Raw genomic sequence first — 16699 nt, forward strand, 5'->3', positions numbered from 1 at the left:
AACAGACAAGCCCCCCAATCTCACGCGAGCTCAATCATTTTGCTAATGAGAGAAAGTGGCACGCTCATGTGCTGGCACTGATAACGATGGCCTCTTTAGAGCTTTTCCCAAGGTATCACTGCCTGACTGACTAACAGTTCTCTCGGCCAGGCATGCCTTCCATATTAATTAACAACATACTGTAACATGTTTGAAAGCTACAGACAAGAGGAATTGTCCTGCTGCGGTTTCAATGCCAGCCAGCCACCATCATATTGTTACCCCACAAAACAACGCTTAGTATTCCACATTACTGTAGCTACCTGTCTGGAAGCAACAGACAACTCCTTTAGGCCAGGCATACCTTCCATATTAGCAACATATCCAAAGGCAAGAAACTAGAAGAGGTACTGTAATTCTGTGGTTTCATTGCCCACCAGCCACCATTGTTAGCCTACAAAATAACTCTTAGTATTAGAAATAGGGCAATTTCACGGCATCGGAATTGCGCTGAGACTCCAACAATGAGTTTCTTCTTTGACTCACCTGGGGAAAGTCCTGTGTTAAAAAGACTACCAAGGTAGTAGCTATAGTAGATGAATATGGATATAGTAGACGAATATGGATGTTGAAGTCCCCATTGAATTAGTAGTTTGTAGGACAATACTCTCCAGCGCAAAATAAGAAAGTTCTCGTTTGTTTGTCATTCAACTGCAGTGTGTGAGGAAAGGGAAAGAGAGACAAATTCAATTGCGCAAAGTCTTGGCACTGATTGATAAACAGTGATGCAGTGAATCTGACCTGAAGTTGATGCAGTGAATCTGAGTGTAAGTTGACTTGCCCTATTAAAACACACACACAAGCAAACAAACGTGCACACACACACACACAGTATCGTGACTGAGCTGTGAGAAAGCTGTGCCCATGTGATCCTACACGCTACACCTGAAACACACGGCAACACACTCACACTCCAGTTGCGCAGTCCTATTAGTAACCATTCCAGTTACTGTGTGTGTGTGTGTGTGTGTGTGTGTGTGTGTGTGTGTGTGTGTGTGTGTGTGTGTGTGTGTGTGTGTGTGTGTGTGTGTGTGTGTGTGTGTGTGTGTGCATGCGTGCGTGCGTGTGTGTGTGCTGTGTCACCTTGTGAGAAACTCCTGAACTTCTGTAACTCGTCACCACGGTCTACACTGTTTTCCTAACTGGCAACTCATCACATACCCTGCTGCTACTGTTTATTATCTCTCCTGTTGCCTAGTAACCTTACCCCTACCCATATACATATCTACCTAAATGACCTCGTACCCCTGCACATGGACTCGGTACTGGTACCCCGTGTATATAGCCAAGTTATCGTTACTCATTGTGTATTTATTCCTTTGTGTTGTTATCTTTTTATCACTCATATCTTTTCTCTCTCCGCATTGTAGGGAAGTAAGCATTTGCCTGGTATTCTACACCTGTTGTTTATTAAGCAAGCCTTTGTTAGGTCTGCGAGCTAGACATGTAAGGGGTTAAGTTTCAGGCCACTTATTCACAGACATGCTACAGGGGGCAGGAAACTTAAACTAACTGCGCCCGTTGAGAAAATCATTGCCAAAAATAAAGCCATTTTTACATTCTGTGTAAAACATAATTACAGTAATTGGTACATTTTTAACAGGCAGTCAAAACAGTACCTCAACATGGCAACATTTGACTCCAAGTTCAGCCCTGAGAATGTGGAGGGGTGGTATTTGAATAGGATCATGTAAGTAAGGGGTGGAAAAAGACCGCCGGAGTAATAGACAACCCATTAGGCATATTTGATCCCGACATCATGTGGCATCTGCATTCCAACCACCACCAAGTTAGCCCATTCTGCTGATCTGTTTCTCTGGGAACGGCTAGGCTAGCCTGTCCATGACCAGCTGTGTAAACCTACCTCTCAAAAGAGACACAGAATGAGAGTCCGTCCTTAAAGCTTAAAGCAAACATTCCAGATATCAGAATTCATTCTCCTTGAGCTGTGATGATGGTTATAAATAAATAAGGCTGTGTTCCAATATGTCGCACAAGCATGCAGTACCACTTACTAGAATGTATTGGGCATGTGTCCTAATGAAATTGTATAGTACTACGGAATTGGAACATGGCCGAGATGTGTTTTCCAATACTCTGATCCCATGTTTGATCGAACACAGGCGGAAAGGAGGCATGCTGCATGCTCAGACTGCTAGCTGTCCACAGTTGACCATGTGTTTGTGAACCTTTTCATCTCCATATTTAATTGAAACCCCAGCTGCATCCAAACCCTCCTCCCTTCATCCCCCCCCCCCCCTGCTCTTTGAACACGGTTAGGGGGCTTCGGGAGCGAGTGCATTCCAACGGCAGCGACAGGCAGACAGATCGGGGTTGGCACCTCGCTGGCCTCCAGCAGTTCCCAGTCACCTGGAATCACCTGGCACTGCCCGCACCAGTGCTCAGTCTGTGCCCACAGTCTGCCCACAATATATCCACCACGAGCAGTTGGGGCAGTGGAGAGCAGGAACGCAGCCTGACTAGCTCCACGCTTCAGTGAAGCAGGCCCAACCCCCACCCCCCCGCGGACGCCCCACTGCTTCCCACGCCTCGCACAAGCTGCTGCTGCGAAGGGCAACGGGCCAAGGACCAGGGAGGGCCAAGCTCTGCCCCCAGGCTGACACCACGGGCAGGGCTGGGGCAAGGGAGGGCTCCCCAACCATCTCATATCGCACATGCCATCTCATCGCTCGCCCTATAGGGCTAGGGGTACTTTTGGCATTATGTACTGACAGTATGAACGTTATGCCAAAAAACTACATTTGATTGGTTACTGCAGGATATGGGATGAGAACTATACTGAAACCTTATTAATCAGGGTCCATATGCTTCTGAACATCTAGTTCTGACCCAGGATCAGCTGTCAGTTGTCCACCCACCCACACAATACTGCATTGGTCTTTTCCTCATTGGGATGTTGTTATTCGTGCACCATCACAACAACATCATCTTCCTTTAGGTTTCATATGACAGCCTAGAATGTGCCGAGGCGAGGCGAGGAAAGGGGTGTGTATGAACACAGATCAAATCAGCCCTGTTTCCCCATACATTCTCCCACATTCTCCAGGCTAACCAATCTTCCCCATCTCCAGATTGTTTTCGTCGTCACGCGGAGACAAAGGAGCGCGGCGTCGGAGCATACGCGCCTGCAAAGACATGATCTGGCGAGGGGCAGGAGGATCAATCATTCTCCGGGAGATGTTATTTGCCAACCTGAGCTGACACGTTCGCCCCCCCCAGACACGCTTTGAACTGCATTGTGGAGGCAGCTCGTCTTGTTGCGTTTTCTCTTTCATCCTTATGATTGTTCCATTGTCAACCATTGTCCCTTGTGTGAGGTTGTCTGGTTTAAGTCTATTTTGTCAAGTCTAAGTTGGCCTGATGAGGAAAAAAGTTATCCTTACTCATAATGCTTAGGGTTACTCTGTATACCAAACTATACATTCATACACTGGCAAGCCAAACCTACCTCTCTGTCCTATTAAAACCATTGTTACATATGCAGTAGCGTTGTGGCAATGAGAAAATGACATACTGTGGCAGGTAGCCTAGCGTTTAGAGCACTGGGCCAGTAACCGTAAGGTTCAAATACCCGAGCAGACAAGGTGGAAACCTGTCAATGTGCCATGGAGCAAGGCACTTAACCCTAATTTGCCGCAGGGATGCCATACTACTATGGCTGACCCTGTAAAACAACATATTTCACTGCTGTGACAATAAGACATTGTCCATGGATATACAGTGGGCCTATACAGAGTGGCCTAGCCAGTCTCCAGATCTCAACCCCATTGAAAATCTTTGGAGGGAGTTGAAAGTCCGTGTTGCCCAGCAACAGCCCCAAAACATCACTGATCTAGAGGAGATCTGCATGGAGGAATGGGCCAAAATACCAGCAACAGTGTGTGGAAACCTTGTGAAGACTTACAGAAAAATGTTTGACCTCTGTCATTGCCAACAAAGGGTATATAACAAAGTATTGAGATAAACTTTTGTTATTGACCAAATAGTTATTTTCCACCATAATTTGCAAATAAATTCATAAAAAATCCTATGTGATTTTCTGGATTTTTTTCCCTCATTTTGTCTGTCATAGTTGAAGTGTACCTATGACGAACATTACAGGCCTCTCTCATCTTTTTAAGTGGGAGAACTTGCACAATTGGTGGCTGACTAAATACTGTTTTGCCCCACTATATGCTACAAATAGTCATGCCTGGGAAGAATTAGGCTAAAACAGGAAATCGACCTCACCATCCACTACATAATAATGAAAACTCTTCTTCAGCAACATCAGCTCTCACAGTCTATACTCTAAACACACCACTCTGGGAAAAGGATGCCTGAATAAAATAGCCCTCCAATAGTGTTAATACTAGGCTTACATAAGCAAACGGAACATCTAAACCATGACATTATCTCAATCTGAGTAAACCGCAAATGTACACAGAGTGAAGTGGAAGGGAAGCATAAATGTTTGGATGATGATGAGTCCCCATGCATTTATGCATTTGCGCTGGCTAGCTCCACGCTGAGTTTTAACTCTGCAGATGAACAAATCTGCTGTGTGTGTGTGTGTGTGTGTGTGTGTGTGCGCACGTGTGACTAAACATGCGTCCGTGTGTGTTTGGAAAGACCTTGCCGGTTGGCTCTCTTTTTGGCCATTTCCTTAATCCGTCTATCCCACGGTTATGCAACCCTCTCTGTGATTCCAATGCCATATCTCCCTCCAGGGAGCGTCAGGCCAATGAGTTTGTTCAGGCGCTTATTAAGTTGTAGCATCCATTAGAAAGCAATAATGGCTAATGCCCCTTTGTGTGTGTGTGTGCGTGTGCTCGTGCGTGTGCTTGTGCGTGCGTGTGTGTGCGTGCGTATGCACGTGCATCTACACACATGTATGTTATGCAGTTACAGCTATGTCACTAGAAAACTTTCCCCCTTAGCACTGAGATGCAGAGGGAGGCTTCTACACCTACCACCCACATCTGAGGGTTTCTGACCTCTGGTACCCTGTCCAGACCTGGGCTACACGGGAGAGCAGCGGGAGGCTGGAGCCATATGTTATCACCTCACACACACCCATGAAATGAGGAGGTCAGCGGGCCAATGAGTGTTACCACAACCGCATGTGTCAATAATGGAGGACATGAAACATGATGAGGTTTCTTTGGAAACACACAAAGAACACAAAAGCGTTGTTTTGGATAAGAATGGCTCCATTTTTAAGACATTATAACACTTTATAAATTGCGGAAAGCCTTGATAGAGAACAGCCAGTGAACGAACCATGAACCTTTTCAGAGGCAGAGACATATTTTACAGTAGGAAAAGTTCAAACGGAATGGTGCTCACATATTATATGCTTTGCCAATTGCCTTATCTTCTGAAATTACAACACATTTATCACACATTTATTTCCACACAATTAAGAAAACCCAGGGATCTTTAGCTCATATTACTCGTCAACGATCAGTAACAGTCACACAAACCACGAATCCTCTGTCCAATGACAGCTATGGCGAATTTAGCTCTGAAGCCTTGTGTCTGACATGGTTTAGAACGTTCCTAGTTTTCTCATTGTGCATGTCACGGCTGACCTCGATTGTTTCTAAACCACATCAGCCACAGTCAGACGCATTCCACCTCAGACGGAACGAAACAGTCCGACGGAACAGATGTCCTCTGAAATGGCCTTCGATGCCCCGCCATCACAAGCCAGTTCACAGACAGAATGTTCACAGACAGAATGTTCACAGACAGTCGGCTCGGGCACGGTGAATGGAGATTGTGAATCATCACAAACCACTGCAGGTGTTCAGTGTTGGACCAGACGCAAACGTGCACGAATGCGCACGTGACTGTGTGTACATACACACATGTATGCATGCATGCACACAAACATACACACTATAGGGCACTTTCACCATCTATATCAAACCACACAAGCTTTTCATGCGCTCTGCAGCAGGCCCTTCAAATGCACTGACTGCCTCTCAATATGGGGGGACTCACTCTTAAGCCTCACACACACACCCACACACACACCACCCACCCACCCACCCACCCACCCACCCACCCACCCACCCACCCACACACACACACACACACACACACACACACACACACACACACACACACACACACACCACCCACCCACCCACCCCCCCCACACACACACCCCCACACACACACACACACACACACACACACACACACACACACACACACACACACACACACACACACACACACACACACACACACACTCCAAACCCCATTATGGCTGTTTACTGCTGACTCATCCGGGCTAGTTTTAAAGGCCACCCCTGGTCCCTTTTTACTCATTGTGAATGGGAAGCCGTCGACCATCGTTTCAGAGGCAGCGCAAACACTGTCCCCTTTTACAGCAGCAGACAAACAAGTCATTCCTCTAGAATAGACACAAAGGTACGGGTCAACACGGGCTCTCGTTCTCTCAAGGGTCCCCGGTCTCCCCGGCGAGGCCATTACAACGTGTTAGCTATGTCACACGCTGACACACACATACCGATGTGGACACACACACACACCTACATCTATGTCTCTATGTAAGAGAGCACCAGGTACCAGCAGCCAATCCAAGTCTGACCCCACAGAGCCATATAAAAAGTCAAGAAACGGATGAGGTCTGCTTGTTTCTCCCACAATTATCCTGTGATTTACGATTGGGATAGAGGGGAGATGAAGTTTGTTAACATTCCCCAGGCTCGGGTTAACCTCAATCTGAAGCCATGTGACTCAAAGTGCTGATTTAGGATCAGCTACGCATTTTATGTCACAATGAATAAGATGACGTTGACAGGGGGAACCGGATCCTACATCAGCACTCCAACTGAGAGGCTTGATAAAGACGCTCCAGTTCATTCCCAACAAACGTCATAAATGGTTTTGTTTCCGAAAAGGGCTTTAAAAACGTGTGAGAAGGTCAATCGAGATGTTACTAGAATGGTTTGACACCTGTCCTTGGTTAAGAATCATGATGGAGGCTTATGTTTCCAGGTTTTAACAATAAAGAAAGGATTTTTTCAAAATGTCACACATCCTGTCGTTTTCTCCATCCACGCACCTTGGTTGGACTGTGAGGCTGCAACTGTATACCGTTCACATTGTAGCTTTTTCTCATCACATTTTGGTGGGATAAAGTATGAAGCTTTGATGGCAACAAAAAAAACTCTCAAATGACGGCAGACACATCAATCTTCTCACAAATAGTTTGCATGTGAAAGTTATGACCCAGTTACTGCTGAAAGCCTACTGCTTAAAACTAGTCTTAAAGTCTTAAAACTAAATCCAATCTGGGGTGTTTCCAAATAACTTTTATGTCCACCAGTTTTATCTCTTAAACTTAATCCTTAGTGGACACATGTATCAAAGGGATAGATGCCAACACAATTAAAGATTAAGGTTATATTTAAAGAGGCACAACAACCAGAGTTCTACAAGCCTGTGTTCCAAGAATCTGTCATTGCATAAAGACTCTGATGAGAAATATAATCCATGGCTTTATTTTGTGGGCCAAACCTGATTGGCAAACTTTGCAATTCAGCAGTTAGCGACTGGAATAATGTCCTGCTAACATTTTCACCTTGGAGAACTCCCGTAGAGCGAACCCAGCCATTTTAAACCACAGGAATGTGGCGTTTTAATGGCATAATTTAACAGGGTAATATTGTACGTTTGTCTCTAAAGGCAAAGGAGTAATCAGATTCCACCAACACCATCCATTGACAGTTACCACATAAAACCCTTTTATTGCCTATAAATGGTGTTGGGGTATTAACTTTTAATGTTGCTTTTGAGTGGGACACTAGATTCAGAAGGACGTCAGCCACAACATGACAAGGATTTAACAGTCTTTCACATTTGAAATGTGTCTTTCACATTTAAAACTGTTGGCAATCGAAAACAAGCAGAGTCGCTGCAACTATAGAACAAATGCATTCATATAGCCTACACAGCTGCCAAGCTGAAATCTTGCTAATCTCAAAATGACTGAGCTATCCATCAGAGACAAGGCATTTGCCTTGCCCCATTTTCAACAGGGAAACTTAGACAGACTCAGACCGAAACAGGCTCATACTGGCTTGTCCCATGTCGGGGAGCCCTCCAAAGACCTCTGCTGTTTTTAGAGTTTCCCACGTGCTGTTCTTAGCAAGATAAATGTGAAGCGGGACTATGGGAGGAATGCATTCACTGCTTCTCCTAATTGATGTGAGTGGTCGTCAGCAGCAGTACAGACTGTCTAAACAGAGCCAGAGGTTAGAGAGGGGAGAGGAACTCAGGCCTCACACTCAGGTCTCACACTCAGGCCACACACTCAGGCCACACACTCACGTCTCACACTCAAGCCTCACACTCAGGCCTCACACTTAGGCCTCACACTCAGGCCTCACACTCAGGCCTCACACTCAGGCCTCACACATCATTACTGCTTTATGGGCGCCTCTGGGTCTCCCTACTGTGTGTGTGTGTGTTTGTGTGTGTGTGTGTGTGTGTGTGTGTGTGTGTGTGTGTGTGTGTGTGTGTGTGTGTGTGTGTGTGTGTGTGTGTGTGTGTGTGTGTGTGTGTGTGTGTGTGCGTGTGTGTGTGCATGCAGTCTTGTTCATGCTCATTTAAGTGTGTTTGCATGTGTGCGAGTGTGTCCAACCCCAGTGCTGGACAGCACAGAGCGGGAGATAGACTGGCAAATGAGGTGGAAATGCTCCCATGCTGGGACACACTGGGGCTGGCCATTGAACAGGAGAACATTCCTCAGTAATTCATTTTGACCTGAACCCAATAGGCTAGCTGGGTCGATGAATGGAAGAGGGGAAGGAGGGGAGAGAGGGGGAGGAGAGGGAAGAGAGGGGGAGGAGAGGGAGAGAGAGGGAGAGAGAGGGAAGAGAGGGAGAGAGAGGAAGAGAGGGAGAGAGGGGGAAGAGAGGGAGAGAGAGGGAAGAGAGGGAGAGAGAGGGAGAGAGAGAGAGAGGGAAGAGAGGGAGAGAGAGGTAAGAGAGGGAGAGAGATAGAGAGAGAGAGAGAGAGAGAGAGAGAGAGAGAGAGAGAGAGAGAGAGAGAGAGAGAGAGAGAGGGAAGAGAGGGAAAGAGAGAGAGCGAGAGCGAGAGAGAGAGGGGGAGAGGGAGAGAGAGGGAAGAGAGGGAGAGAGAGGGAAAGAGAGAGGGGGGAAGAGTGGGAGAGAGGGACAGAGAGAGAGAGAGAGAGAGAGAGAGGGAAGAGAGGGAGAGAGAGGGAATAGAGGGGGAGAGAGGGAAAAGAAGGAGAGAGAGGGACAGAGAGAGAGAGAGAGAGAGAGGGAAGAGAGGGAGAGAGAGGGAAGAGGGAGAGAGAGAAGGAAGAGAGGGAGAGAGAGGGAGAGAGAGAGAAGATAGTGAGAAGAGAGAGAAAGAGAGGACTAAAAGCATCATATGATGAGGGGATGGCAGTAACCGGTTGTGATAACTGTATGCTTACTGGCAGTGGCTTGTCTGTCAACAATCTGACTGTCCATGTAGACATTTGGATTACATGCAAAGTGGTTGGCAGGACATTGTGAGTGGATAATATGTTGTGCCACCATACCATGACAACTTTTAGAGTACTTCCACTAAAAGATCAACTTTCAACATTCATATGGTTTCATCTGAAAGTATACTCGTAGTGGGATTATAACAAATAGGACATTTACACAACCAATCCAGTGACTCCACAATACATTTCTCACACAACAACACACTTAAAAACTGGCTCCATACACCGTAGATCACAAAGTACAGTTAATGACGTATGTTTACATCAAACTCTGTACGGGAGTAGAATGGGAGGAAAAAAGATAATGTCACTCAGAAAATGTTTTCATTCATCCATCGCGGGGACACATGCAGCATGACGCTTTAATTCCATCAAATCACATCTTCCACTTGGCAATCCTCTTAAACTAATCCCCAGGTATGTTTCACAGGACGCTGGCCTCAAACTGTACAGCACCAGCAACGCATCTGCCCAGTGTGAACACTTTCACTTGGCCAGAAGCTGGCCCAGGCTGTCTGTAAAGTATCACTGCCTTGGGGGCAACTTACCCTGAACCATATAGCATTATAGTGAATCATTATTGGCATTCATAGCCTCCCTTGTGATTAAAAAATATCAAGTAAAACTGCAATGCTATTACATAGTCTAACCGCAACGCAAGTGTATTTGTTTGAGACAGAATAACACAGTTTGACAGGAGAAAATAAACCAACAAACATGTTGTCATCTCCTCAGGTCCTGTGTTGTCATGTTGATGTGTTTCTGTCGCCTCGTCGTTTACTCCGGTAATCACCGAGACAGAAATAGGAGCCGTCGCTCAAGTCAGTGGTGTTTGAGTGACAGCTAAGGCTTCTGTTGATAAGGGCGTGCATGCAGTACAGTCATCCCGTATACGGTGACTGCTGTGGGGCTGGCACATGTAGCTAGCTAGCTCTCCCCTCACCAGTCATGGAGGAATAGGGGTAGTGGTCTACGGGAGCCCCACATCCATCCATCTATCCACACACACACACACACACACACACACACACACACACACACACACACACACACACACACACACACACACACACACACACACACACACACACACACACACACACACACACACTGGGGGAGAGCCAGGGGCACCCGAGCCAAAGCAGTAATGATGTACACACACACAGTCCCAGCAAGGGAGCACAATCCATACCCCACTACTGCTGTTTCTATGGCAGGATTAGACTCACTGCTGGGGGAAACATACTAATCTTTAATATGGCTTAGAGGGGACGAAATACATTCCAACACACACACACACCTCCCAGACTAGCTTGTTGTACCTCTCCGTGAACGATTGGGCACATATTCCCTCCGTTATCAATCAATCAGAATTAAAGCCTCCTTACAGGGCCGGCCCCCGTGCCGTTGCCACTAGCAACAGGGCACACAATTGCTTTCCTTTTCCCTGCACTGGCTAATAAAGGGATCCTGCAAATCAGGATCATCTCCTGTAAGTAGCCTCATTCCTGAAATAAGAAATGTAGCTAACGTTAGGCTACACGCTCATCGGGACCAGTTGGACAAACACAGCTCACAGCAAGCTGACCCTGATTTAAAGAGGCACAACCGGTCTAATATGACAACGCTACAATCAACGACACGTACGCAGCAAGGGCGCAAGTACACTGCATTTAACTTTGCGGCTCCTTGCGACTTAAAGGACACATCTGGCTGAAATTCACGGCAACATGAAACAACACCTTTAAGCCCAACATAATAACCTGGTCGCGTAGAAGCCTACGCACCTGATACAGAAGCGTGATGCCCCCAGTCCACAAAATCGGAGAAAAAATACTGCTGAATTCCCAGGTCTTAAAGGGACATCTCCTGTCTTAAAGGGACATCGCCACTCTTAAAGGGACATCTCCACCCTTAAAGGGACATCTAATGTCTTAAAAGGAAAAGAGTGGCGATGTTATGAGCGTCTAGGTGTTCTCCTTACCATGCCTGAGGTGATGCATCCTGGTGTTCGGTCTTCAGCTGACTTACATGGTAATCCTGCTGCACGCTGCACTGCACAGCAGCTGCTGCAAGCCACTGATCCCACCCACCATAAAGTTTACATCCACAATGCAGCCCTCTGCTCGGTGTGACAACTGAGCAGAACAGCGATCGCCCTCTCTCTCTCTCACTCTCTCTCTCTCTCTCTCTGAGCCTCTCTCTTTCTATTGCACTCCCTCTCTCTCTCTCTCTCTGAGCCTCTCTCTTTCTATTGCACTCCCTCTTTCTCTCTCTCTCCGACTTGCTCTACACACAATCTCTGCCTGTCCTCACTCTCACACACTGTGTGTGTTTCTATCACTCTGCCTCTCTCGTTCTCTTTCCCTCTCTGCCCCTCTGGCAACATGCACACTGCTGCCTCTCAACGCCGTTTCTCACTTTCTCCTCTGTCTCTCTCCCTCTCTGCCCCTCTCTCGCTCGCACTCACGTTACATACTCTGCCGCTCTCACACAGTCTCTCTCTCTCTTTCTCTCTCTGTCTCACTCTCGAGGTCCCTCCTCTTTCTGTGCCTCAGCGCTTCTCTCCTGCTCAAGCTACAGGACGTTTAACATGTGTTGGGGGTGGGGGGTTGTAGGGAGGGGTGAGATGGCTGCTGGCTCTGAAGGTGCCACTTTCCTCTGGGGAGATGAAGGGAGATGAAGGGGGTGAGGAGAGATGGGGAAGGGGTAGGTGACAGCAGTGAGGGGGGCGGGGGGGTACAGGGACGTGAGTGGAGTTCGGCTTGAGATGTTTCTGACTGAGCTCTTTTCAGAGAGAGAGAGAGAGAGAGAGAGAGAGAGAGAGAGAGAGAGAGAGAGAGAGAGAGAGGAGGCCTGGCTGCTTGGGACAAACTCCAGCCCATCTGCCGCAATCACAATCAGTCTCAGCTGAATGGCTGTGACAAACCAAAGCCCGAGCCTCTCGATCAGGACGCCTACGAGGGTAGAGGGGGGAGAAATGGGGGAGAAGTGGAGAGGAAGGGGGAGGGGACCCCTCTCCATTGTCTCCCCCCTCCACTGTGAAAAGGGGGCAGACACTGGAGGGGTGAAAGGGAAATTGAAAGGGTCCCGGCAGGCGACAGCAGTCCTTGTTAAAATAAAGAGGAAGAGAAAGGAAGAGCTACTCCCAGCCTAGCCAATCATGGTCCCTCTGCCCAACATTCACTAGTCGCTAATGTCGCTAAATGAACAATTACGCTAAACACATGAACAATTAGTAGCACCACAACCAAAGGGGACAGAAACGGATGCCTCCTAGCTAAATTTATGACAAGTGAAAGTTGTAGTTGGGTGAAAAATAAACATGCACATACCACCGCATTTTGGGTCATAGAAAGTTAGGAGTTAATTAGATGGGGGTAAAAAACTAGAAACGCGCACATTGCAGTGAGAACACGCAGGATCTGAAAGCCAACATTTGAACCGGTTAGATGACGCAACATCAGCTGGAAAGTTTGTGTAGTGATTGTAAAATCTTGGCGTGTCAAGACTACACATTTTCATTACTGGATCGTTGTGTCCCATAAAATTGACAGTGAGAAACCTATTCATCATAATAACAGGGAAGATTGACGACGGCTAATTATACTGAATATGACCGAAGTGTCATGCATCAAGCTTTATTGCATTTATCATAAGTTGCAGATGTGTCACACACACACACACACACACACACACACACACACACACACACACACACACACACACACACACACACACACAGACAATATGAATATGTGGTGAGGGTCTAATTTGATTTCTAGAGCAGGTGGTCATCAATTTGGTCCCATTGTCCTGTTTGGATAAAAAAAAAAGATAAATGGACTCAGAAGTCAACAGGAACGGATACATAATCAAGAAATATTGAGGAGTCGCCCCCACTTTAATTCAATAAACTGCATGCCCCCCAACGTTGAGCGATGGCCAAGTCTACAACGGGATCCAAAATGGACACACAGAAACACAGCTTGTCTGTAGTGAGACAGAAACCAGCAGACCAAGCCAAGTCATTCATAGCAGAGTCCGATCCCCCCGAAACAGGAAGCTCTGTTTGTTTGGACTTCCACCACATGGACATTGTATTAGAAGAGTTACAACATGTCCAGGGGTGAGTTAGTGTGTGTGTGTGTGTGTGTGTGTGTGTGTGTGTGTGTGTGTGTGTGTGTGTGTGTGTGTGTGTGTGTGTGTGTGTGTGTGTGTGTGTGTGTGTGTGTGTGTGTGTACGAGTGTGTGTGTGTGTGTGTGTACGAGTGTGTACGAGTGTGTACGAGTGTGTACGAGTGTGTACGAGTGTGTGTGTGCATGCTTGTCTGTGTGTGTGTGTGTGTGTGTGTGTGTTGAGCGATCTTCTCAACTCATTAGGAGGCCCTGCTTACTCCACTGCCAGTGGTGTCAGTGACAGATTCCAATGTTTAGAAACACATGGGTGCCAACATACCCCACACACACAACCTGACTGGTTCCACTACCACCACCACCACCACCGCTACTACTACCATCCCCCTGTTAACCATCACCAACGGGCTAGCATTCCACTGAAAGGTGGGGGGTGGGGGGTGGGTGGTGGTACTGCTGGGAGAAGAAGGGGAGGGGGAGACAGGGTTGATAAGGGGCGGTGTGGGGGGTGGGTTTATTAAGGGGGAGAGCAGAGGAGGTTGATGACGTGTGTCACTTAGTTGAGCGCGTTACGTGACCAATTCCTGCCGCCGTCGCCGTCAAGGTATGTGTTCCCCCCCAGAAACTCGCTAATCAGGGGGAGATAATCATGGGATAAAATGCAATGGTGTGTGTGTGTGTGTGTGTGTGTGTGTGTGTGTGTGTGTGTGTGTGTGTGTGTGTGTGTGTGTGTGTGTGTGTGTGTGTGTGTGTGTGTGTGTGTGTGTGTGTGTGTGTGTGTGTGTGTGTGTGTGTGTCTGTAAATGCCTTCACCCCCTTAATCTTCAGGGCCTCAAACACTTTTTACCACATCTTATTGGCTCAGACATACACAACGTCCAAGCATTTCTATACATGTCTGAATGTCTGAACACCAAATGAGGTACGCTAAAGTCTAAATACCCTTTTGAAGCTACCTCAGAAGTGTTTATAGCATATTTTTAGTTGTCAACAGACTACCCCCTTGGGCTGTTTGCATGTTGAGACGAGCGGTGGGAATGCCATAGTGTGACATGGGCGTTTATTTACCCAACACACACACAGGCTATCCCGCTCGGGCTCCACTGCTCTCAACCACCGCCCGAGACAGCAGTCAGACTATGCAAATCATCTGAGCTGTGTTCGTCCACTTTGGATCGGCCCCACCGGCCGCAAACTGGAACAGCCATTTAACATTTTGTTGGGGGCCAGATTGAATGTGTCACACGATGAGTGCGATCTGTGATAATGTGCCTCTGTCATGTTCCATTAAGCAAGGGAATGGGTTGGCGTGATATGCTGGGGGTGCAGGTTTGTCTGCGACACCCTTCCTAGCCTGACTGTGCTACTGAAGGGAATGGGGGTAGGTAGCCCAAGATGTACTCTTAAGGAGCCTACCGTTGCTCCTTAAGGTTCAAGGACCTTATATGTTATTTTCAGAGGGAGACTGGCTCTGGCAGAGAAGTCAGCCAAATACTCCATCTAAACGGGAATCGATTCTCAATGGCATTACGGTTCTAGAAACATAAATCCCTCTACTTTCATATCACATCAAAATCATTTCACAAAAGCTAAATCTACACTGCAAAATCTACACTGTAAAATATACACTGTAAAATCTACACTGTAAAAGCTACACTGTACAATCTACACTGTAAAATCTACACTGTAAAATCTACACTGTACAATCTACACTGTAATATCGAAACTCTACACTGTTTTAACCGGCCTTGTCACAGTTGCAGCCGACAGTATTTTTCCGTGACAACACATTTCTGGTGGCCCTCTTCCGTTCCACACAGGGGATCAGAACATGCTAGATGTAGATAGCTAAGGTTGTCCCTTGGTCTTCCGGTTGGTTTCCGTAAGCACGAGCTGTAACCTGGAGACATGGCCGTGTGGGAACACTAACCCCATAAAGGTGTGTATCAAGTGATTTATCGCCAATATGAAAGGTACGGTCCTTATGCTTCCAAAACCGTAACGTAAGCAATGTGTGTTATTGTTCAGACCGAGCGTCACGGTTCTTAAACAAAACGCCCCGTTACAGAAGAGTCCTTCGTACAATGACACTTCAAATCAAATCAAATTGTATTTGTCACATACACATCGTTAGCAGATGTTAATAGTGTAGCGAAATGCTTGTGCTTCTAGTTCCGACAGTGAGGTAATATCTAACAAGTAATCAAACAATTCCCAACAACTACCGAATACACACAAATCTAAAGGGGTGAATGAGAATATGTACTTGTACGTATATGGATGAGCGATGGCCGAGCTGCATAGGCAAGGTGCTATAGATGGTATAAAATACAGTATATATATATATATATGTGATATGAATAATGTAAGATATGTAAACATTATTAAAGTGGCATTATTTGGAGTGCATTGTATAAAGTGAAGAGTGATCCATTTATTAAAGTGGCCAGTGATTGGGTCTCAATGTAGGCAGCAGCCTCTCTGAGTTAATGACTGCTGTTTAGCAGTCTGATGGCCTTGAGAGAGAAGCTGTTTTTCAGTCTCTCGGTCCCAGCTTTGATGCACCTGTACTGAACTCGCCTTCTGGATGGTAGCGATGTGAATAGGCAGTGGTTCGGGTGGTTGATGTCCTTGATTATCTTTTTGGCCTTTCTGTGACATCGGGTGCTGTAGGTGTCATGGAGGGCAGGTAGTTTGCCCCCGGTGATGCGTTGTACAGACCGCACCACCCTCTGGAGAGCCTTGCGGTTGAGGGCGGTGCAGTTTCCGTATCAGGCTGTGATACAGCCCAAAAGGATGCTCTCGATTGTGGATCTGTAAAAGTTTGTCAGGGTTTTGGGTGACAAACCAAATTTCTTCAGCCTGCTGAGGTTGAAGAGGCTCTGTTGCGCCTTCTTCACAACACTGTCTGTGTGAGTGGACCATTTCAGTTTGTCTGTGATGTGTACGCCGAGGAACTTAAAACTTTCCACCTTCTCC

At 46.9% G+C, this 16699-nt stretch overlaps 1 protein-coding gene across 1 annotated transcript in view; it reads right to left on the reverse strand.

Annotated features, from left to right (window-relative positions):
* LOC115133142 (nck-associated protein 5-like) overlaps nucleotides 1-16699 on the reverse strand; it is a 175146-nt gene that overhangs the window by 99519 nt on the left and 58928 nt on the right.

This window comes from Oncorhynchus nerka, linkage group LG2 (genome assembly GCF_034236695.1).
Source record: "Oncorhynchus nerka isolate Pitt River linkage group LG2, Oner_Uvic_2.0, whole genome shotgun sequence".
NCBI lineage: Eukaryota > Metazoa > Chordata > Actinopteri > Salmoniformes > Salmonidae > Oncorhynchus > Oncorhynchus nerka.